This window comes from Peromyscus leucopus, chromosome 5 (assembly GCF_004664715.2).
Source record: "Peromyscus leucopus breed LL Stock chromosome 5, UCI_PerLeu_2.1, whole genome shotgun sequence".
Taxonomy (NCBI): domain Eukaryota; kingdom Metazoa; phylum Chordata; class Mammalia; order Rodentia; family Cricetidae; genus Peromyscus; species Peromyscus leucopus.
In genome coordinates, this window is record NC_051067.1 from 47,527,940 (window position 1) to 47,553,057 (window position 25,118).

Here is a 25,118-nt window from a genome sequence, read left to right on the forward strand (position 1 = left end):
TGGTATTCAGTCTTCTTTGAAATCCCAAAGAAGTAGTATGTGCTAATAGCCTCAAAAGAATTCCTCAGTAGCAGAATGGATGAATTTACCAACAACAGTGAGGGCAAGAAGGTGAAAGGTTCCTTCTTCCACATCCTTTTATGTGGCCTGCCACCAGAAATTGGGGCCCAGATTTAGGGTGGGAAGCACCTCAATATAATCCAGTCAAGAAAATCCCTCATAGGCATGCTCAACTACGTGGATTTTATTGATTCCAAGTACAGTCAAGTTGGCAACCAAGATCAGCCATTATAACCCCCTTCAAGAGCATGTCCCTAGTAATCTAAATGCGTTCAGAAGGACCCAATCTACTAAAATTTCTAGTACATTAAAAGTGTTATCAGCAAGGAACCAAGGCTTCATTCTGAGAGACATTTAGGTTTCAAACCCAAATATAGTTTTCACATTCCTTCTGTTTCTATGCTGGGACTTGTACATCTGAAGTAGCTTGTTGGTTGTGTCTGTCTTTCCTTCTGCTCAGATTGTTTCTTCTTTCGGTGCAGGCATGTATAATGTTCAGGACAAGATTAAGTAGTAAGAGGATTGATACTTTTTTCCTTTAATGGAATTTTAATGAGGGTTTCAGGCTCTATTCCTAGTCTTTGGAGAGGACACTATTGTTTTGTGAACAGACCCCATGCAGGAGCCACCACACCCCTTTCTGGACCTCTCTTCTGCCATCTTCTGGTTCAACTCTCCAAATCTAGTTGCTCTACCTTGAATAAGCTCTAGTCATCCAAAAGTTGGGACAAGGAGCCCTTGGGAAGCTGGATGTGTAGCCAGGAGCCCTGCTATCTCAGGGAAGGGATTCCAAGAGGAAACAGGTGGGCAAAGGGGTTACTGCAGGGGCACCACAGGCCTTTGGGGCTGAATGAAGTGGACCTAGCTGGGAGCATGGGAGAGGAAAATTCCAGAGAAGCCAGGAGTGCCTGATGGCCTGGAAAGGGAGCCCAAAGGGTGTCAGGCAGGCTCTGTGGCTCAGGACAGGGAGGCAGGCTTGGTGGCTCAGGAAAGAGGAGGCAGGCTCTGTGGCTCGGGAAAGGGGAGGTCCAACGGAGCCAACAAGTCTTTGGAGCTGACCTACCTGGAGGCTTAGGGAAAGGGAGGCCTAGGGGAGCCCACAGGACCTGGAGAGGTTTGGTGGTGCAGAGAAGCAGAGTCCCACAGAAGACCTGATAACGTGGGAAAGAGGAGTTCTCCCCCACCTCAAGAGAAGAATTTTCACTTTAACAAACTCTCTGGATATTCTTTTATGTGCATTAAGGTGCAAGAACCAGAACACTACAGTTGCAGATTTGAAATTTTCCTGAAATGATAGGCAAATGATTTTGTGATTCATAGATGAACATTTGTCCCATCTGAGAGGCTACCTAGAAAATAGGACCCTAAGAAAGACACAGGGATCACCCAATGATGGAGAAATGGATGAGGTCTACATGAACAACCTGGATGTGAGAGGGGGTAATGAAGGGCAAGTTTCGAGGGAAAGAGAGCTTAGGGGAGCGGGAGATCCCAGCTGGATCAAGAACAGAGAGGGAGAACAAGGAATAAGAGACCATGATAAATGAAGACCACATGAGAATAGGAAGAAGCAAAGTGCTAGAGAGGTCCCCAGAAATCCACAAAGATACTTCCACAACAGACTACTGGCAATGGTCGAGAGAAAGCCTGAACTGACCTACTCTGGTGATAGGATGGCCAAACACCCTAACTGTTGTACTAGAAATCTCATCCAATGACTGAGGGAACCGAATGCAGAGATCCATGGCCAGGCCCCAGGTGGAGCTCCAGGAGTCCAATTGGTGAGAAAGAGGAGGGTTTGTATGAGCGAGAATTGTTGAGACCAAGATTGGAAAAAGCACAGGGACAAATAGCCAAATGAATGGAAACACATGAACTATTAACCACTAGCTGAGGAACCCCCAACTGGATCAGGCCCTCTGGATAAGTGAGACAGTTGATTAGCTTGATCTGTTTGGGAGGCATCCAGGCAGTGGGACCAGGACCTGTCCTCAGTGCATGTGCTGGCTGTTTGGAACCTGGGGCTTATGCAGGGATGCTTGGCTCAGCCTGGGAGGAGGGGACTGGACCTGCCTGGACTGAATCTACCAAGTTGAGCTGAATCCCCAGGGGAGTCTTTGCCCTGGAGGAGATGGGAATGGAAGGTGGGGTGGGAGGAAGGTGTGTGTGTGTGGGGGGAGAGACGACAAGGGAATCCGTGGCTGATATGTAAAATTAAATTAAATTACAAAATAAAATTTAAAAAAAGGAAAAAATTCTCAACTATTTATTACCCTTCCCCCACCCCGAAAATAAGTAGAAGCCTTGAACCTTGAAAGACTCAATTTCTGCTTTCTCACATTTCTGGGAGTGAATTACTCAGCTTATGGAAGAATGACTAAGCAATCTTTGGAAGAGCTTATTTTTGGGTCCGTGAGTGGGGATGTTTTCAGAAGTTATTTTAGCAATGCACCAATATTATGTACCTCATTGAAAATTTTGATGTGTTCCCCACTATCTAATGACCCAAATCTTGGAATCCTGATATCAGAAATAATATGAGATGGGCTGGTCTTTGGTCATATTCTCAACATATTACCAACAATCATCTTGCTTGTACTCCATTTTCCAGCCAGGATGTGCCCCTTAGCACTTATACATTTTGTTTAAAAAGGAGTACAGACTTAGGCAAGCCTGCACTCTAGCCCCGACTCTGTTACTTGTTTGTTCTTCATCTTTAGACGAGTAATTGAATCATCCCAAGCCTTAATTTCATCTGTGATGGCACAGCACCTCCTTCAGAGAGGTTTATGTGCACTAAATGAGTCATGATGAACTTGAAACACAGCACAAGTTTTTTCACATAGTAAAGAACTCATAGCATTTCAAAGGTATTGTGTGCCCCCTGCAGCAGGGTTCCACCTTTCTCTGTAAGCTGCAAACCTACTGTCTTCTTCTTGCTGTCTACTTCCCTGTATGGTGCACACTCTCTTCTGAATACTGGTCACATTAAACCTTTATCTGTCCATAATGCTTAGCTACACTTTATGTTGGAAGTTTCTAGGGGACGCTGTTTTAATCTTCTTTGCCCCTATGGGCAGAGTTACCAAATTATTCCATAGAGTTCCTTTTAATGCCCTTCACAATAGAGGGCACAATAGAGAAGGATTTAATGTGTTTGTTTGTTTGTTTGTTTGTTTTTTATGTCGCTCGGGAATCCAGTAGACTGAACAAGGTACTCTCTAAGACTAAACAAAATAACAAATGATCGTCATCTACACACATACAGTACGTGTGACGGCTGAACTTACTGAGTTAGCTGATGCTCACTGTCTCTGTGTGAAATGCTGTTAGTTCTCACTCTAGCCCTTGGATTCAGATTCTCCTTTTCTTTTCTCTCTCATTCTTTCTTTTTTTCTTCCTTTTTTCTTTTATTTATTTTTGCTCTTTGTTTAGCTTTAAGAAAAAAAAAGCTACCCTAGGTTTTGTTTGAATTCCCTGTGCAGCTAAGGATGACTTTGAACTGACAATCCTTCTGCCCCTGTCTTCCCAGTGCTAGAATTAGAGGCACACATCACCACATCCAGTTTACACAGTGCCTGGGATTGAGTCCAAGGCTAAATCCCTAGTCTGTAGGTCTGGATCCTCTTGTCCTTGTCCTCATTTAAAGAAAGAAAACAAGGGCTAAGTGTGGCTGAGATGCTGCTGATCTCAGTGCACAGCCCAGAGGTGGTGAGCTTTGAACTGTGCCATTGGCACTCCCTTGTTCTTTCCAGTCTGGCTTTCAAGTCTTAGAAAGGTGTTTTTGAATGTTCTCTTTTATGGGGCTGCCTAATGAAATGGAAAAGTCACTTGTAAAAGTAACATTTTCAAAACTCTTCCTGAAAATATCTTCCTTAAGAATGTTGGAACCTGATTCAAATGCACAAAATCCCAAAAATAATGTCTAGAGAAAAAGTTTTGTAGGTTATCAGCCACTTTTAGAAGTGCCAGGTCTCTCATGTGATCACCAAGACAAAAAGAAGACATTTTCTCTATAATAATTTATCCCCTGCCCCTTTTTTCCCTGCAGTGAGAAGACAACAAAGTTGTTGACACTGAGGGGGAGAGAGAGGGAGGGAGAGGGGAAAAAGGGAATGTAGCTAGAGTTTTCCTGCCTTGCCCACAGTCAGGACAAATCTTTGTCACCTGCCAGTCCCACAGCCGCTCAGACCCAACCAAGTAAACACAGAGACTTCTATTGCTTACAAACTGTATGGCCGTGGCAGGCTTCTTGCTAACTGTTCTTATAGCTTAAATTAATCCATTCCCATAAATCTATACCTTGCCACGTGGCTGGTGGCTTACCGGTGTCTTCACATGCTGCTGGTCATGGCGGCAGCTGGCAGTGTCTCTCTGCCTCAGCCTTCCGCTTCCCAGAATTCTCCTCTCTCCTTGTCCCACCTACTTCCTGCCTGGCCACTGGCCAATCAGTGTTTTATTTATTGACCAATCAGAGCAATTTGACATACAGACCATCCCACAGCACTTCCCCTTTTCTTTTTTTAAAAAGGAAGGTTTTAACTTTTACACATCGCAAAGCCAGCTTGGTATATTTGGGAATTTGGGCGTAGCTTCTCTTACTACTTCCTGCTGGAGGGGGGTGCTATATCTTATGGGAACACAAAGAAAATTTTAGGATCATGGAGTAGTCCATGAGGCTGTATCGTCTGAGCCAGTTGTCTTGAAATGGTTCTGGATGTTGGATCATCTGGGCCATGGTGTCATCAGAGACCTTTCAGGTGGTCTTGGCTGGTCAAACCTGATGTATCTTAATCTGGAACAAATCCATAGCCTCTGGCTTTCTGTAGAAACAAAAGCAGAGCCTCTTTTCCAAAGCAACATATCCTTATAGCCAAATTTTGAAGTCAAGGTACCTTTAAAATATACATTTTGGCATAACTCAACAGCTTTTGCAATCAAATGTTTTTCTTCAGTTACGAATATCAAAGAGAACATAATCCAGATTCTCTGTGTGGTAGCCATCTTTACATGGGTTATTTTTTATATTACCTTGAGCCTATTGCTTTAGCTCTGAGTTCTGACCTCTTGGCTTTCTCTTTTACATTGTTTCTGTGTTTCTTATTTAATAAGACAGTTGGTTACATCAACAAGGGAGGGGAGGAGGAAGGAAGATGAGAGAGGGAGAGAATGAGGAAGGGAGGGAGAGAAGAGAGATTCTTGCTTTCCACAGGAAATTATAAATGGAAAACAGCCATCATTGGATGCTGGGGTGGGGTGGCTGACAGCTGTGCCCAAGGGCTCCAGTAGGAATGGAACGATGCTTTTAGTGCAGAATCAAAGATGAGACTGAAGGAGCCACACTGGACTTGCTATAGAGTGCTCTTACTCTTCAGTCTAAAACACTGGGAGTTGAAATGCTAACACCACCTTTGCTTGAGTTATATGGTGCTTTAATAGCGTTATACTGTGTTTAAGAGCAAGGTGTGGCGTTAAAATGCACAATATGCATTGTATTGTTCTTAGGCCTTTACCGTGGTTATGCTCACCCATAAAAAGAAAAGCCAGAGGTTGGTTGAGGGGTTTTATACATGCAGGATTTTCTCTCCTGGAAGATCAAATAACTCCAAATGCAATTTTTCTGCTTTCATTTTAAGGAATGAATGTGGTGGTTTAAGTGAGAAATGTCCCCTGTGGGCTCAGGTATTGGAACAGGTGATCCTCACTTGAGGGCTAAGAGGTGTGGCTTTGCTGAAGGAAGTATATCACTGGAGACAGGCTTTGAGGACATAGAGTCCCACCCTCTCTCTGCTTCATCCCTGCAGTTAATGGCATGATCGCTCAGCTCCCTGCTCTGGCTGACTGCTTCCTGCTGCTGTGCCTTCCTGCTGCTATGCATTCTGAACTTCTAGAACCATAAGGCAAAGTAAATACTTCTATCACAGCAACTAAAAAGAAATTGATACCAGAGAGTGGGCTCTTGTCACAAAGAATCTAAACATGTTGTTTTGTGCAGGAATGTGGAAGATTTCTGAGTTTTGGCCTGGAAAAGCGATTGGATCCTATAAGCAGAGCTTAAAGGGCTATTTTAATAGGAGTCTGGAAGACAGTCGTGCCGAGAGCAATGTGGGCAATGCAGGGTAGCTCAAGAGATCTCAGAGAGAAAAAATATGAGCATGTTGACTAGAGGCCACACTGTTCTTGTGATATTTTGACAAAGAACTCAGCTTCTTTATGCCCTTACCCTAAGAACATGCCTGAGGCCAAATTTAGAAGTAATGGACAGAGGAAATTTCAATATTGCATAATGTTGAGTGTGTAGCATGATTTTTGATAATAATGCTTATCATTTTTCATTTAAACCACCACAATTTGGTTTCTTAATATGAAAGCAAAAATTTTACATTTGGATTTATTTGAGCTCTCAGAAAAAAAACATGTATATAATGAATGGAAAAAATAAATAAATTAAAAAGACATGATTGGTCCTGGGTTTTGGCACCAGATGAATGAAAAAAAGAACAAGAAAAGGACATGAAAATCCTATGGTGGAGGAGAAGGCTTATTGTAGATAAAAAAGGAGAGCATAGTCAGAGGCAGAGAGACATCTAGGAGAATCCAGAGTGGACATGACCTCGAGCCTTGTGAAGAGAGGCGGGAGGGGAAAGCCAGAGCAAGAGGCCAGAGAGGTAAAAGGTAGATGAAAAGGCTAGGTAATCAAAATGGTTAGATTATATAGGGAAAGGCAGCTGAGGGAAAGGGCTGCCTAGTCCCTGGGCTGGAGAAGTTTAGGGTAGGAGACAGGGTATACCAGCCATAGCCTGTCACAGGTAGGGACTGAGGGATGCTGGGAGAACCTGGGCCAGGTCCACTTTGATATGTTAAATAGGCCATTTGTCCCAGATTTGAGACCTAACATATAAAATCCTTCAAACATTAAAAAAAAGAACAGAAGAAAATACAAAATGTACAGATTGGAGAGAAAATGAGTACTGGTGAGCTTAATGTTTCAGGCAAGGCCTGTGCTGGAAGAGAGGCTATAATTTTTGAAGTGATTACCGCCACTAAGAAGAGGCCTTCTTTGTGCTGAAGTGATATAAATGCTGCCTAGGGGCCAAGGCTCCATCTGACGCAGCCTCAAGCTTGTAAAAGAGATTTTTAGAAAGCAACATTTAAGGTTCCTGCAGATATGATCCTGGGTGACTAGGGGTTATCTCAAGCTAGTAACTAAAATCGGCAGTGTCACCCATATGGTTCTGGCTTTAGAGGCATGAAGGATGCAAGAATGAAGGAGTCATGGAGCCTTCCTTTGTAGTTTCAGAGAGCCACTGAGGCCTGGCAGTATATGGCACAGAAGTCTTTCCATGAAGGCTCTGAGAGGTCAGGAGTCCCTGAGAGGCGAGACTGTGAAACCCTGTAAAGCCTGGGTTGTGGTGGAGACTGCAAGATGCTGCAGATGTGAGAACTCTAAGACAGCTGCCAGATCTGCAGCCACTTAATGGAACCAGTCCAAGAAAGATACGTGTTTTGCAGGCAGTAACAGTGGTGAGATAGAGCTAACTAATGCCTTTGGCAGAGGACATGGCCTACAGGTTTAATGTTTGCCCTGCTAGGTTCTGGTCTTACTTTCCACTAGAGCATGGTCAGCTGACCAGGGGGTTGCACTCTCTAAGAAAACTGACTCTCTCCTAGTGAGTATCACAGTTGGCAGCAGTTCCTTGTCTAAAGGTGGGGACTTATGTCCACCTCCCCTTTCCAAGGTGAGACTTGGCCTGGTTTGAGCTTGCACGGAGCTTGTCCATGTGGTCACAGTTAGCTTGAGTTCATACGTATAGTTTCCATGTAGTCTGGAGGACACTGTTTTCTTGTATTCACTCACCACCTCAGGTTCTTACACTATTTTCTCCCTCTCTTCCACATTGACCTGTGACCAATGGGAGGAGGGTGTTCATTTGATGTCATCTAGACTGTTTCTATAGCCTTTCTTGAAAAGTGAGTATTAAAGCAGCTGTACCTCCTAGTCCACCACTGTAAGGGAAACAAACTTCTTTATGCTAGGACTTAGTTTACAAACTGGAATTGTAGACTTCCAAGTCAGGTTTTTTTTTTTTTTTTTTTTTGGTTTTTCGAGACAGGGTTTCTCTGTGTAGCTTTGCGCCTTTCCTGGATCTCACTCTGTAGACCAGGCTGGCCTCAAACTCACAAAGATCCGCCTGGCTCTGCCTCCCGAGTGCTGGGATTAAAGGCGTGCACCACCACCGCCCGGCCCAAGTCAGGTTCTTAATTCACTTCCCCATAAGAACTAGGAGGTAAGAGAGCTATCTCTGTGCATTTCAGGTCCATCTGGAGAGGGCAGGGAAAGGATTTGTAGTTCCTAAATTTCCAAAATAAATGTTTTGAGAAAACTGATCTCGGGTGCCTGTCATCTGGTCTCTTCTGGAACCAGTGATGAATTCTTTCAGCAGTGTTGCATGTTCTCAGGCAGGCTTCTAAGGGGGCTGGAGTCAATGTCGGTGTTTGTTGAAGTCTTTTAGTGTAACAGAGCGGGGAGCATTTGTGCTATGGCTATAATTCTGCACCGAGGCTGGGGCTGAGTGAAGAAGATATACTCAAAGAAGTCTGAATTGGTCAAGCAAGGAAGTTTTAGTCACTACAGACAGTTCAAACAAAGCCCATTGCATCATTGTCAGGAATGGGCGTGGCACAGTCCCAGTGCTGTTTATGTCATAGTCTGTATGAATGGCCAACTCTGAGTTGTGTAGTGTACAGTCTGCATGACTACAGGCAATGGTGCTGTGATCGGAGCTGCTTCAACTGATTGAGACAACTCCAGTTGCTCCTTCTCAGTGCCATTTTGGTCAAGGGGCCAAGTCCCTTCTGCACCATTCCCACCCAAGATACATGCCATACACACACCGTCACTGTGATAGAGGTATTTTAAATGCCTAAGACTGTTGGACAGCTTGTGGTCCATAACACAGAGTGTAAGGACAAGTACAGCTCAACTGTCTCCTAGAGAGAAGTGATTTCCAGCCATTACGCTTGGTCTACCCTGCCCCATCTTTTTCCTAGAGACCACAGCACTCTAAAGCTGGCATTGCCTAGCACTGAAGGCCATGGCTCCTTCTAGTCAGTCTTTGTTTCTTCTTGTGGAAGAAAATACCTCATTTGGAGCTAGAGAGCAAATTATTTCCCTTCCCCCGGGAACATATGGTATAATACTTACAGTAAGATTCTGCTGTAGGCACTTTCAAGAGGGTGTTTTAAAGGATCTGATACTTTACTTCAGTGGAATCTGGAGCAGATAGTTGATCTTCAGTAGAGAAGGTATGAAGATGTTCATCATTCAAGAGTTGCTAGAAAAGAGAGGGAAAATGGTGCAGAAGGAAGTGTTGGGAGAACGACAACCTCCAACATCATGCATTTGGGGTTTTTTCACTCTTCCTTCTTCCAGTGGGTCAACCACATTTCCTTTCTCTCCTCCTGACTTGAACGTAGTGTGTTTTCATTCAGTTGATTAAGAGGCACAGTCAATTTTACAAACACTGAAGCTCATTAATCTCTGTATTGTCCTCTAACAACGCAAGAGCTTTGCAATGCTGTCTCTGCTCTCCACCTCCCATATTTGGACTTCCTTTACTTCCTCTCTTCAGTACACTTTCAAAGCTGGTCATTTATCATTACTTTTGTCAGTTCATATTAAAAGGAATAAAAGCACTGGCTAGTTCCTCTGCTTCACATGGCTTCTTAAATCCAACTTCTAGATTCAATATTTTCTGGCTAAAATAATTTTTAAGTTATTCAGAGTAGGAAATCTCTGTTTTTGTTATACCTGAGTCAGCCCTTACTCTTGAATTATAGGCTTGCTAAATACATAATTCTAGACTAGCTGTAGTACTTTCCTTTTGAATATATTATTGCATTATTTTCTGAAGTGTTTTGCTGCTGTGTAAAAATGTACTTCTAATTGCTACCACATTTTAGGTAATCTTTTCCTTCACTGATGTCACAGAGGTTGTCCTATGTCCTATTGATTCACTGTGCTGTGTTTATGCACAGATTTACTTAATTTATTCTACTTGGGACTTACTGTTCTGCCTCGGTCTTATCAATTATATTGTTCTTCACATCTGGAAATACCTAGAGTATCAACCCTTAAATATTACCCATTCTCCATTTATCCAATTTCTGGGAAAACCATTACAATTCTTCTACCTTTTCATTCTTTTCTCATTTTTTTAACTTTTATGTTTTTCAGATCTTTATACTCTATGTTGCTCCTACTCCTTCTCAGTAGACAAGTCTGTGACATCTAGACTGTCAGCCCATCCACCAGCCAGACTTTTTGTGGGTCATATTCTTTTCTTCTTTATCAAATCACCTTTCCTTTTTGTTCCAGACACATTTCTATCTTCTGGCTCGCATCTCCTCCTCTACCTCTCTGAACATGGTAAGGAGACATTCTTACTGCAAGTGTTTTCCTAGGCTGTTTTATTACTTTCATGAGACAAGGTTGAAAGTCTCCCACTTCTTTGTCTCACTGCAAAGTTCAAGGTCAGGTATAGTATGTGTGCTTGTCCAAAATACAGATAACCCTCAAAGTGAAGGCTACCTTTCTGCATTTCTACAACATCAGGATTTATTAAGCAACAAATTCACAATTTATGTCATATGTCATATGTCCAATTTTTCCCTGCAATTTTCCAAGTAGTCCTGATTTTTTTTTTCTTGTAGCTGGCCATTGTCAAAACACAGGATCTTTTACCTCACTCTTAATTACTAATAGTGTCTCAGCTCCTACATTACAAAGCACACAATAATTATATCTCTTTATATGGATATATGTAGGTTACAGAATGGCAACAAAAGCGATAAAGAGACCACAGCAGAGTTTACAGAGGCCTTGCTGGAAACAGAGGCAGAGGGCAACATGGGTGCAAAAGAGCCACTGTGGTGATTAGGTAAGATGTTCACAACAGCTGGAATCAGAGCTGGGCTTCAGGGGCACCAGAGTCAGAGCTGAGCCTTTCAAAGCAGGGCTGAATTAAATTGAAGAGGTGAATGCAGGACTAGATCTTGTCAGATGAACAGATGGGCAAGTGGATGGCAATTCCAGTAGGCTGAACTAGCCATGTACAGTCTGAGGCTGCAGCCAGGTGATAGTTGGGAAAGTTCTTTGCCTGTTGGTCTCTTAACACACTAGGTACTTAGATGACAGATCAGTTAGGGCTATTGCCACCATATTGTTAAGGGTCCTCTTCTTCAAAGGTGTCTATGTGAAAGTACAGTACCCTTTGTTGAACTTCTATGGTCATTAAGTTTGGGAGCCTGCTTTTTCTGGTATGGTTTTAATATGCCCATACATTCATATGATTCCAATCTACTTTGATAAATTTTACTTTTAGCATTTTACTTTTAGGAGTGAGTTATTGTTGTGAATATCGTTTTTTGTATAAATAAAACTCTGATTGGCCAGTGGCCAGGCAGGAAGTAAAGGCAGGACAAGGAGAGAGGAGAATTCTGGAAATGGAAGGCTGAGTGGGGGAGACACTGCCAGCCGCCACCATGACAAGCAGCATGTAAAGATGCCAGTAAGCCATGAGCCACATGGCGAGGTATAGATTTATAGAAATGGGTTAATTTAAGATATAAGAACAGTTAGCAAGAAGCCTGCCATTGCCATACAGTTTGTAAATAATATAAGTGTCTGTGTGTTTATTTTATAAGTGGGCTGTTGGATTGCTGGGGCTTGGCGGGACCCGGAAAAATAACTCCAGCTACAAGTTATTTATCAGTGCCTTGTGGATAGTGTTAGACAGGTGTCTACATGCATGGCAAAGTAGAGACTCCTTCTTCTGCATTTGTACTCAAAATGGAGCCAAATGCTACTGTCACATGGAGTTACCTGGTCAAGACACGATCTGAAGACACTGGTTTACAAAATATGGAGTGGCTCAGATCAGGAAACAAGCTGTTCTTAATACAGGGCAGTTGTGCTGTCCAGAGAGACCATTTCATTTGCTTCTTCTGAGCCTCATGGGACTCACTACTCCATGTCAAGTATTTGTATTGATTTTCAGCAGGCTGTGTTCCTTTCTTCTCATGTGGTGTGGTTTGTGACCCTTTCTTGGTATCTTTGGTCTGGGACACAGTCTCTGAGGCAATTCCCAGGATTCTTGGCTCATGTTTTGGTGGCTGATGACAGGCAGCATTGGCCCCTTTTCTCTAAATGGATGTCGACCCTCCAATGCCTCTGATTTCCAGTGGGGAACCTGGGGTCTGGATTCATCTCCCTTCAAGAAAAGCCTGAGCCCTGGATGTATAGCTATGTTCAGCTCTGACAGGCTTGGATTTGCCTTTGGCTTCACTTTTATCCAAGTTACTTCAGCTTCTAGCTATTCTACATTCCTGGAACCTCTGCTGGTATTGAAGTTGATGCTCTATACAAAGTAGTATCCTTTATTTAGCATTTGTATGTCTTTGCATCTAGTGTGGCTGTGTTAGCAGGGGGAAGCGGGGGGGGGGGGGGGGGGGGGGGGGGGGGGGGGGGGGGGGGGAGAATCCATGTCAGCTTAGCTTGCCTATCTGTATGAGGCTCTAGATAGTTCCGGAAGGCAGCTCAGGAGTGACCACCCATCCTGCCTGAGATAGACTGTGACAGACTCTGAGATGGAGTCCAGCTTACAGGCTGACAATGCCCTGTCACTGCTGTTAGCTTAGAAGCAGAGTGATCTTCACAGCCAGGTATCCTTAGTCAGGGACACCGTGATGTTCTCCAGGCTGCGGTGAGAGGCATCGTTTTGCTTCCTGGGTGGCACATTCTGATTCGAGTTCTTTCAGGCACCTGAACCGTTTCTTTCTCAGGACTGTCTGATGATTCTTATCATCTCCTTAGGAAAGCACTGGAATATCTGTGAGTGTATCCTCCTTCCTCCCGCCCTCTCACTCCCTTAACAGATGAGAGTGAGCAAGAAGCCTGCGCTCTCTTCTGGTTTTCTGTATGGAGTAGACTTTATTAATGATTCACATTTGGTTGCTTTTTTCATTATCAGTTCTTCAGATAATTAAACAAGTATGATAAGCTATCTTCTGTGTGTTATGAGAATCTAAATGTAAAATAAATATAAAAAATATATTTATGGTTAAATGAATACTCAACAAAGCATTTTTTTCTGAGGCCTAGCTCTAGCCATGATCTGTCTTTTTATTCCCCTAAGAATAGTTTTTTAAATCACACAATGGATCTGTGAATTTGTGAACCAAGTCCACTGTGAACCAGTGAACTTGAGTTTCGAACACATTGGACATACTTTTTGATCTCATCATACAATACCAAATACAAAAGCACCCCCCATGCTCTTAATCCATTGGATCAGGCTCTTTTGAAGAAAGCTTTAGCTCCTTCCTCTTTTTGCAATCTTCTTCCCACAGTCAAGTGCCCCAGTATACATAATATCAGCCCTTTCCGGCCGTACTGTATCACCACCATAGGAGAAACAGTATCAAATCGATAGGACACCAGCCCATCAAGCTCTAGGCAATCATCCAGCTCACAGTAGTGTGTACATTCTTGGGGTCTGGCAGCATCCCCTTGGTAGTAGTGTCACTCCAAAGTAGGCAGCTGTGTAAGTGATGATTGCCAGGATAGGGACCCTAAGACCCTGATGGAAACCCTTCAGGCCATCAGACTCTGAAGATCTTTGTGAGACAGTCGCCCAGCCCATTGAATTCACTCTGAGAAGATCCCTTGCCCACATCGGTAGCCAATCTGGTCCTAGCAAAAATCAGCAAGCAGACAGAGTAGGGGGAGGTGACCACAGCTGCCCCACCAGAAGCCAGGTTATGCCGATCCAGGCACCAGCACCCCCAGGAAGATCTGTTTGTACTTGTCTTTGAAGGTGAAGTTGAGAGCTTGGGTGGGGAAGTGCCCAATGCCATTGGCCAAGCTACCCCTCCAGAAGGAAAGAAAGGAAGCCCACTGCTTGGAGGTTGTCACACTACAATCAAGGATGCCTTTGTAGAGTTTCTCTGCACTGATCTCTTTGCAGGTATGCTGGGCCTGCAACAGCAGTTTGACCCTCAGGGGCAACAGCTGAGTCAATACCACCTGCCAAGAAGTCCTTAAGGAAGCTCAAAGCCTGATCCCCTGTACTGACAGCCTGTAGCAGCAGTACCCTTGCCCTACCCTACATCTGGGCAGGCACCACCACACTGTCTCTGTGAGACACAAAGGGGCCTTGCTGTCTGTTTTTATTTGGTTTTGTTTGTTTTTTGAAGCATATGCCACAATGTTGTCAGGGCTGGCCTTGAACTTGCTGTGATCCTCTTCCCCCTGCTTCCTAGTGCTAGGTTTACAGGCTTGTGCTACCACACCAGACTGCCCTTTATGTTCTTTTTTCTTATTTATTTTATTTGTTTTTCTTATTTCTTTATTTATTTATATTTATGTGTGAGTGCCTGCATGTATGTGTGTGTGCCTGATGCGTGCTGAGGCCAGAATAGGGCTCCAGGTCCCCTGGAACTGAAGTTACAGGACTTTATGAGGCCCCCAAAGCAGGTGCTGGTATTTGAACCTCTGTCTTCTGCAAGAGGAGCAAGTGGTCTTAACTGATGAGCTGCCTCTCTGGCCCCTCATGTGCATTTTCTAGTTTCTTAATAAAAATGTTGGGATTGGATAATGATTCTTTTTAACTAAGATGCAACTGTGTAGGACATAAAGAAGATATAAAAGGGAGAAGCCAGATGTCTTTCCACTGTCAGCTGAGAAAAGGAGATCAATAAGTTGTTTGAGTGAGAATGGAGGGGACATGTTCGAATGCTGGCAGGAAGGAGAAGAAATAAAGCAAGAGGTTGGGAGTTATCCCAGAGTGAAGAGGTAATGAAGACAGTGAGTTGTGGAGAGGGACAACAAGGTGCCATGCCTGACATAGGTTATCTGACACACACAGCTCTACTATGACACACACCGCTCTGCTATGTCTCTATTTAAAGCAATGGACTGACTCTGTCGGGAGAATTTTAATGCATAGCACCATGACTCTCTAAACCTTTCGATTTGGCTCAAAAGGATGGACAGAGTTGAACATGATTTGAAGTTACCCGCTACGTGGCCTTTGACTTTGTGGCACTGGCAGCTTCCTCATCTACCTAGAATCAGACCCTGTGGGCCTGTGTGAGCTATCTTCCTCCATGAAGGGTCATTGCAGCCTGCTACACTGACTGCACCAGACAGTGTAGTCAGTGATCCTTCATCTAGAGAAGTTCAATAGAAGTTGATATGTCTCTTGTCATCAACCAAAAAGAATTAGGCTAATTTCCAGAAAATGAGACCCTGGTGTGAGTCTAGAAGAATATTAGACAGTTCAGGTTATTGGGAGATAAGTTTTGTGTATGCTAAAGAAAGCTAGTGGAGGAGTTTGGAAAGGTTAAGTAGAAGAGGGGTGTGTGTGTGTGTGTGTGTGTGTGTGTGTGTGTGTGTGTGTGTGTGTGTATTCAGCAATTCGCTGAAAATTCCAGTCTTTCCAATTTCCTACTTAAGCAGCTCCCATCATTTAATTAGAATGCCACAGTTTTCTTTACTGAATGAACTAATCCTATAGATGTTTGTTTTTCTGTACCTAGAAACAGGTAAATGTTAGTGACACAGTACTAATTAATACTAATTCTAGAGTTCTCAAAGAACACAGTCTCACAGAGCAGTGATCTTCCTACCAGGGTGACATGACTTCCTTGGAAGAAAGAAGACTTTTGCATTAGTTACATTTTGTTGCTGTGACAAAACACCATGACCAAGGTAACTCATAGAAGGAAGGGTTTATTTGGGCTTACTGTTCTGGAAGGATATGAGTCTACCTTGATGAGGAAGCATGGCAGAAAGTGGCAGGCATGGCTGCTGGAACAGGAAGCTGGGAGCTCACATTCTCAAGAACATACACAAATCGGAGGGAAAGAGAGCTAACTGGAAGTGGCACGAGGCTGTTAGCTCTCAAAACCCACCTCCAGTAACACACTTTCTCCATCAGGGACTCATCTCCTAAATGTCTCCAAACAGCACCATCAAACTAGGACCAGGTGTTAAATAACTGAACCTATAAGGGACATTCTCATTCAGACTACTACTGCTTTCTAAAGGATACCCAAACATGGAGGTATTAGTTGAATTCTGTTTCAAACTCTCAACTTCTGTTTATTCCTTTCTAAAATTGATCTGATAAAATGAATTTATATTCACTCTTCCTAAAAGCGATACAGTCCTACCTCAAATTTAAACTCAATGCATTATTCACAGGGTGTAATACTTCAAAGGCATCCAACAAAGAGAAAATCCTCTTCAAAAATAACTGTTCCATTTATCACAGATGTTTTCAGTGACCCCTCTGTCTGTGCTTTGCACATTTATGGAAAGATGAGGTATGGTGTCTGAAAGGGGATGCTTCGATGTACATATCTGGATGCTTTAAAATAGATCGTTTTCATTTTACTCTTACTAGGTTATATATTATTAATTATCATAAATCTCCATCCTTTACCTGCTACTTACAGTCATATCTGTGGTCTTTCATACATTCAATAACAAATTTATTTATATTTAAACTGAGACCAGAGTTTTTTCTAACACTAAAAATCTGATTGAACTAATTGCTTCGAGTCTACTGTTCTTGGTCTGTATTTTCTGTAAACAGAGTGATGAACTCTGTAGCTCCAAGATTATGTTAAAAATATACTTGAGGCTACTTAACATCAAATCAGGTCACTAAAATATTATACAGAAAATGTGAATGAAGGTAGACATAGATCAGCATTTTCCCCTTTTCAAGAGTTTATCAATGCACAGGTTTAACTACAGATCCCCTGACAAAGCATGATGAGTCTTTTCTGTCCTGGGAAGTGAACAACTCCACAACTAGGTACAAGACTTTGTCCCAAGACAAGTATCTATTTGAAATAAGACCCAATTAACTGATAATTAATATTTTTTAATTATTTTATAATGAATGACTTTTATCAAAGGTGACATATTTGTTTTCTTTGGATTAATTGTCAATTAATTAAGTGGAGGAGAGAGATGCAGGCTGAGGACCCTAGTGGGGGCTGAGAAGGTGAGGAGGATCAGGCTGGTAGAAGTGGTCCTGCAGACCTCAGTGCTTCCAGCTGGCAGGTGTATCTGTTACAGACCAGAGACTGTTATTTTGTCCAGTTTAGAGTGTGTGGAGCAGCCATGCTTTACTGCTGGAAGGAAAGGAAAGATCAGTTTGTACACGTGATAGCAAAAGATCTTATAATTCCCAGCAGTACAGAGATGGTACAACATACACAAAGAACCCAGATTGATATTGTTCAAATGAAACGTTAACTAGAATTGTCTTTGTTTTGGAGAAATGACCAGTGGCCTTCATAGGGAGCAGTTCAAGTTCACCTTTCCCTGTTTCTATTATAGCACAGAGTAAATTCAATGATCAGACTATAGACCAGTTCCGGGCCATGCAGCAATGCATGAAGAAATACCTGAACCTCTAACTCCAATGTTATGAGGTGAGGTCAGCAGGATGGGTGGAAGAAGCAGTTCCCCAGAGGCCTCTGCAACCAAAGAGTAGGGGCCAACCTTGTTAAGGCCACAGGCCTGGCTGTCACTGTGCACTTCAGAGTGACAGAACCATTTCATGATGCTTTTCAATCATCCTCTATGAAATCATCTCTCCCTCTATTGTTTTGTGCACTATAATGTACAAAATAATTTATTTTGATGACCAGGGGTTGGCCTTGGATGCTTGCCATATATGCTTCTTTTAAAAAGTGTGTATAAATGGATATTTCCTGTCTTGACTGCTTAGTCTCAAGTACCTGGAAACTGCTTCCCAAATAATTGACTCAGAAGCTTAATATTACTTATAAATGCTTGGCCAATAGCTCAGGTTTGTTACTAGCTAACTCTTACATTTAAATGAAACAATATTTCTTATTTATGCTCTGCCACATTGCTGCACCTTTATTAGCATGGCACTTTCATCTCCTCCTCCCTCTGCATCTGTCTGGTGACTCCTGACTTTGCCCTTCTTCCCATCATCCTTAGTTTGGTCACCTTGCCTATACTTCCTGCCTGGCTACTGGCCAATCACTGTTTTATTAAACAAATTTGAGTGACAAATCTTTACAGTGTACAGGAGGGTTACTCCACAGCAAGTGTGTGTGTTTGGTTGGGGGGGGGAGGAAGAGAGAGAGAGAGAGAGAGATAGAGAGAGAGAGAGAGAGAGAGAGAGAGAGAGAGAGAGAGAGAGAGAGAGAGAGAGAGAGAGGAGTGTCACAGAAATCTATCAGTGAGTATTAAAAAACAAAAACAAAGGTAGAAAATCCCAGATCTGGGGCTAGGATACTTTCCTACAAGTTGTACCTCTAGGGAGGTCCCTGAGGCTCCTGAAACAACCCTAGCAATTGATGACTCTTGGCTGTCTGCCAGAACTAACCAGTGAGACCCTTTTGCTAAGGATATCGCAGGCCTTAATCACAGGACATAGGGAAGTAATGGAGCTGAGCTGGAAGCTCATTCTGTGGATTGCCCTCACAGTGCTGGAAATTGCTGCTCTACAGGCTGTTGGGGTGGGGGCCGAGGCTCTGCTCAACAGTCTATGTAGCTGTAGACCATGTGTGCAACAATACCAAACTGCTAGGCAAGATGAGCCACTAATGCAATAGTGGAAAATCTGTTAAGAAAATTAGCATAATCTGAGTAAGATTTTTTTGATTAGGTATAGTGTCGCTTTAATGATAATTTCCTAACTTTTAAAAAATATTAATTTATTTGCATCTAGAGGTTTGTGCATGCAACAGTGTGTGTGTGTGTGTGTGTTTGTGTAGGTCAAAAGACACATTTGGGGAGTTGGTTCTTTTCTTCTATCCTAAGGTGGGCTGCAGAGATTGAACTCAGAACTTCAGGATTGGTGGCAAGTGCCTGTACTCGCCCAGGCACTGCACCTGCACTAATGTCCTCATTTTTAAAAATAATTGTACTATGGTTTATAAGAAAATATATTGTGTTTAGGCTGTACAAACCAAAATGTTAAGGAATAAGAGAACATTCTGTCAACAGATTAATTTTAAATGATTCAGGAAAAATACACACGTGTGCGTGTCAGTTTTATAATCCTTTCTCTCACAGAGAGAAACATACAAACAAAACACAACTAGCAAAAAGTTTACATTTAGAAAAACGTACATTATAAAATTAGGAAGTTCATTCTAATATCCTTTTAATTTTCAGTAAATCTAAGTGTATGGGGAATTAAAACATCTTTTCTGCAAGTCTGAATGGATGCAGAATTTTTTAATTACATGTATTTATTTTCTCTTGCTTTCTTCCTATGCTGCCAATACTCTGTGTGTGTGTGTGTGTGTGTGTGTGTGTGTGTGTGTGTGTGTGTGTGTGTGTGTGTGTGTACATGTACCACAAAGCTCATATGGAGACTAGAAGACAAGCTTTGGGAGTCTGTTTCTCTTTCTACCATGTGGTTTCTAGGGATTGAGATCAGTCTGTCAGGCTTGACAGGAATCCCTTTCCTTTTGTTCACTGAGCCATCTCACAGGTCCCAGAAGTGTTTTGTTGTTGTTGTTGTTGTTGTTATTTTTTAATAAAGCAGAAAAGGACTGGTTGGCTTTAGTCTCCTGATATTCTTATGATTTTTTCGTATTTTTCTCACTTACAGTTGCCAAAAACATTACAGAGAGCATGTATTTGTAATTCTCATTTAAAGTAAGAAACCACAAATTGCTTAGTATCCCAGAGGCAGGTAGTGGTAGAAGGAGGCTTGAACTACCTTTCTGCACTGATATGCCTGGCGTACAACAGAGTCAGTTAGCCTCCCTCATCATTTGAATATGACTTCTCTTTTCCATCATGTGTAAGCATTCCTATGGTCCTTCTCTTTTCTGCCATGTGCAAGTACTTTTCCCTGTGGCCCTTCTCTTACAAGCATCCCTGTGGTCCTTGCATATGGCATGGGTTCTCTGGGTAGAGTACACCTGGTATGTTATCTCACTTGGTTCAGTGTGCCATTATTAAAGTCATACTGTTTTGCTCCCCCAATGCCTCAAACTATTAAATTCTAGTGAAGCCTATTCCAGTAGGTCTGTAAATATGAGATCCTTTAAGGTATATGGCTTAACATGAGCAATAGCTTTTCCCTCATCTCATTTTGTCATGGAAAACAGTGGAGGGGGACAAGATAGTTACCTCCCTCAGTTTATCTTCCTTCCACTCCCTCTCCAGATGCTATGATGGAAAAAAGCCTTTACTGTAGAATACAAATACTTTCCAGTGTAAATCGGTTAGACTCTAGTATCATGCTTGTGTTTACATCTAATCACGGATCTCACTGCTTACCAGACAAGAGACTGAATCGATCCACGAATATAAACTCAAGGAGAAGATGGAGTCTTGGGATAATGCTAGATACTTACACCGCCCATGGTTTCTATGTTTTGAGATATCAACTTATGAGAATACAGGAATTTTGCTGTGAGCTCCTGCCAGCCGGAACGGAGGTGCAGAGTCCAGGTTCCCCTGTGTCAGCAGGGGATGAGTCCTTGTGGGGAAAAGGAGATGGGGGAGGCAAACAAAGTGCATGCTCATGAGACACCTCCTGAAATTGAAGCTGAGACCTGACGGTGACCAGGCAAAACTATTTATACAGAAAGAGCTGGAAATTTCAGTGAGAGAGATCAGCAAATACAGAAGGAAAGAGGAGAGTGCTCCATTAATGGACATGGTTTGAATGGGTCACTTGGAGGAGGGGAAAAGAGGCCTCTCAGTGATATTTTAAGTCTATAATTATTTTCAAATTGCCCCTCACTCATGAAGTTTCTCCTTCAAAGTGAGTCAGTCTAGGGACCCACTGAGTATATGTCGGCATAATAACAATCAGAACATGACTCCTTGCTCTGCTCTGTGAAGGTGGGTACAGAACTTTAGTTTGGCATGCCAGTGATGCTTTGAAACCAACATCCATGCAGTTTCCTTGGTTACCACACTAAAGAGCTATCTTTCACTCACATTACATTTTGGTTATAGGTTGGCTGCAACTGTTTTGAACTTTGTGGGTTAGCCTCCAAATGTGCCGGTGCACATGCAATAAAAAAGGTGAAAATCCATGATACTGCTTAACTTCTTGCTGGAAGGTGGATATCGTATTTCATTTTCCAAAGCTTATTACATATTTCATGGCTGAGTCCACAGTCCATAGGTGGGGACATGTTCTCTCTCCACAAGCATCATGAGCAAGATGTGTGACAATGGGCTGGGCACTAAGGATTACTCCAATAGAATGTTGGATGGGGTGCCACAGGGCACTCTATATTTCACAGCCAACTAGCCTTTTTAAAATTTGTTTTTAAAACTTCTTTTGGGAATTTCATACATACATGAGTTCTATATTTGCATCATTTCCATTGCTCTCTTTCCCCCTTTCAACTCCCTTCATGGCCCACCCCTCTCAAACTCATGACCATTTCTCCTCTAATTGTGACCTTTACATGCATATGTATATGTATATATATATGTATACATATTTTATTGAGCCCTTTTAGTCTTTTAGTGTTGTATATATATATGCATGTGTTTAGAGATGGCCACTTGCCATATATATATATATATATATATATATATATATATATACACATATATATAGTTATATATAGTCTCATATATGTGTGTGTGTGTGTGTATAATTACTCTTATTTATTCTAAGAGAGCACATGAGGTTCATGGATCAGTGAATGGACATTGCAATAACAATATTATCATCATTTCCCCATACCCATGGGATGAGGTGATGAGAGCCAGATATTTCCTTTTTGTGCACTTTTGTACCACTGAGAAGAAACCCTGAGGTTATCACTCCTGCGAAAAAGCAGCTGGCTTCCTCCTGTCTGGGATTCAGGATAATCCTCTATTGCAAGAGGAAAGAAAAAGAAAAACCCTGGGCTGACCATGTCCATGAGTTTTTATCCTGCCAGAAGTCTCTGTCTTCTGAGTGGGAATCAATCACCTTTAAGCAAGGTGCCTCTGCTAGAAATTGCCCATTTCATCTGGTCTTGATGGCTCTGGGCCTTCAGACAGCCTCTTATCTTTCATTTTTGCCCTTCTTTGGGTCACAGGAGTTCAATTCTCATAAACGCAGTAAAGCTTGAAATGTGTATAGTGGTACAATGGACAAAATAGAAACTGCAATGATCATAATGGAAAGAGCAAATTTAGAAAAACGATGTGGTCAGAGATTCCAGTTGCTGGCACAAGAAACACTCTGTTTGACACCTGGAGGAACAGGTTTCATGGCAGGTAGGAAGATAAGTAGGAAAGGAGCAGCCAGCCTCCTTGCGTGGCAAGAGCTGCATAGATATAAGTATGTCTGAACAAGTCAAGGTTAGCAAGAAGCTTTTCAAATTGCATGCAAGGCAGCCCTAGCAGTGAGCACTCTCTCCTGTCCATATTTCCATCCAAATTATCTCTCCACACTATGCCCACTCTGATTGTACCATGGTCATGTCTAGTTTAGAGTCATGCAAGGACTCCCAGCCCCCTCTTTTGCCTTCCCTCCAGCATGTTCTTAAAGCAGCAGCCAGACTCTGGACATTCGATGCCAACCAGATCATGTTACTTTTTATTCAGGCGTCTTGAGTAACTCCATGCCTCATGTATGACCACTGCTATCCTTCCAAAGAACTAAGCCTGTCATGATCTGTCCTCCGGTTTTAATTCTAACTTTATTTCCCTCTGTTCTCCGCTTCATTCCTTTTGGTCTGGCTATGCTGGCCTGCCTCCCTGCCTTTTTTTTTAGAGGCTCAAGTGCTTTCCTACCTCAGGATGTCTGTGCTTGCTCCTCCTAGTGCCTAGAGTTCTCTTTTGGACATGCACCCTACCGCCCTGCTTCCTTTCCATTTCTTTACTTGAAGGCAGCTTCTCCTTCTCCTTCTCCTTCTCCTTCTCCTTCTCCTTCTCCTTCTCCTTCTCCTTCTCCTTCTCCTTCTCCTTCTCCTTCTCCTCCTCCTCCTTCTTCTTCTCCTTTTCCTCCTCCTCCTCCTCTTCCTGCTCCTCCTTCTTTTGACAGGGTTTCTCTGTGCAGTTTTGGTGCTTGACCTGGAACTCGCTCTGTGGACCAGGCTGGCCTCGAACTCACAGAGATCCACCTGCCTCTGCCTCCCAAGTGCTGGGATTAAAGGTGTGTGCCACTGCCGCCCGTCTTCTTATCTTTGGCACTTTTCCAGAAAACTCATGGAAATTTCATCTTCTAGTCACAGCTTAAAATGTTGGTTTTAACTTGTTGTTCCTTATCAAAATGTCCTACTCTTGGAGTAAGGCATAATAGAAACTGTGAGTTATTGCATGCATAGCTTACAAAAGGCTGAGGATAGAGGATGGCAAGTTCAAGGCCATCTTGAGCTACACAGAGAAGTCCTGTCTCAACAACAACAACAAAACCCCTCATTCTATAACATGTGAATTTTCACTTTTTTGGTTTATGATGCTGCTCTCTCCTCTCAAACGTAAGCTCTGCTTCTAGGGCTTAAACTCCATAATGTTCATTGTGTGTGTGCTGTCTGCTACTGCAGACAGTAAATGAAAATCCCCCTCCCCGAGGGTCCCTGGGAGGAACAGATTCCTGAGAAATGAAAACAAACAAAAAACACAAGTTAGGTGACAGGTTCGATAGTCTGGGCCTCGCAGCAGGCCCTCCCACCTGATCTGGTTGACATAAATTACCTAGTCTTCAACCAACTGGGTCAATACCTGCCAGGCCTGTAGTCCAGGCTCAAGTTTTGAATAGACTAGTTGCTTTTCACTTACCATAGGATTACGTCCTGGGAAATCCATGCTAACTTAAAAATCTGGCAAGGAGAAGATGTGTTTACTACACCAAACTTACTGAACAATTCATCTTAGCAGTGGAGTGCCCTCTAGGGGGTTCACCTTCAAAACTTGTGACTGATGCTGCTATTTCACTACCCATTGTCACTAGATAGTATTACATTACCGTATTAGTGATGGGAAAGTTGAATGGGATGCTGAAATCAACACAAAAAAGCCTTTAGTTGCTGCAGGCAGAGGTAAGCCTGTCAGTTTTGCATAATTTTGCCTGGCTTTCCTCAAGAATGGGATTATGAAGACTTCTCATTATATTCTTTGTTACCTGTATGACTTGGATTTTCAGACAAGAAAATGTACAATATTTCTATGATTCTCAAAATATTTAAATGTTCAATATTCTATATTATATTGCTAGCTCTTTTTAGACAGAGAGTAACTCTCACTATATAGCTTTGGCTGTCTTGAATCTTTCTGTATACCAGGCTAGTCTTGAACTCACAGAGTTCTGCCTGCTTCTGCCTCCTGAGAGCTAAAATTAAAGCATGCATTCCCTATCCAGTTTTCTAGCTTTTATATATTTCCTATCCATGAATGATCTTGTCTTCCTAAAAATCCTCTATTTATCTAGCTTATGTATAATAATTTGCCTGCTTTCTTTGTTTTGTTTTGTTTTTTATAAAACCATCTCTTCCAGGTGACCTAGCCATGGCAGCTGATCATTAGACTAACAAAGATGGTATTAGCACCTTTCAGCACTCATAAATAAAGGCAGGCCCAGGCAGAAGAACGACTGGTTTACAGGACACTAGAGAGGATGCCAGAAGCTCTGGGAAGTAATGCAGGGATATGGGTCAGGACTCATCAGAGAGCAATCTTGGGAAGGGCTAGACCTTGTGAGGCAGCCCCCTTTGTGAGTCCCAGGTGTCTTCAGATCTGTCTTTCCCACCAGACTTTACTACTACCTTGTGAAATGAGCTACAACTAGGTTTTACCAAGGCCATAAATAATCGAGTTCAGACAAGGAACTGAATATAGTTGTGTTTTTTTTAAAGAAATATTTGCCTTAACTTCAGGATATTTACAGATAAAACTTTACTCATATATGCCACATGACTTCAAGAAGGTGACAGACCAAAGAAGAATTCTGTCAAGTCCAGTATGATAAACAAATGGATTTATTATAATTACTTACAGGACCTTGGGCAAGTCATGTGCAGCTCCACTT

At 42.5% G+C, this 25,118-nt stretch overlaps 1 protein-coding gene and 1 pseudogene across 6 annotated transcripts in view; one reads left to right on the forward strand and one right to left on the reverse strand.

Annotated features, from left to right (window-relative positions):
• The window catches only part of Hecw1 (HECT, C2 and WW domain containing E3 ubiquitin protein ligase 1), a 282,149-nt gene that overhangs the window by 55,846 nt on the left and 201,185 nt on the right, over positions 1–25,118 (forward strand). The window lies entirely within an intron of this gene.
• Positions 13,247–23,899, reverse strand: LOC114685589 (annotated as a pseudogene).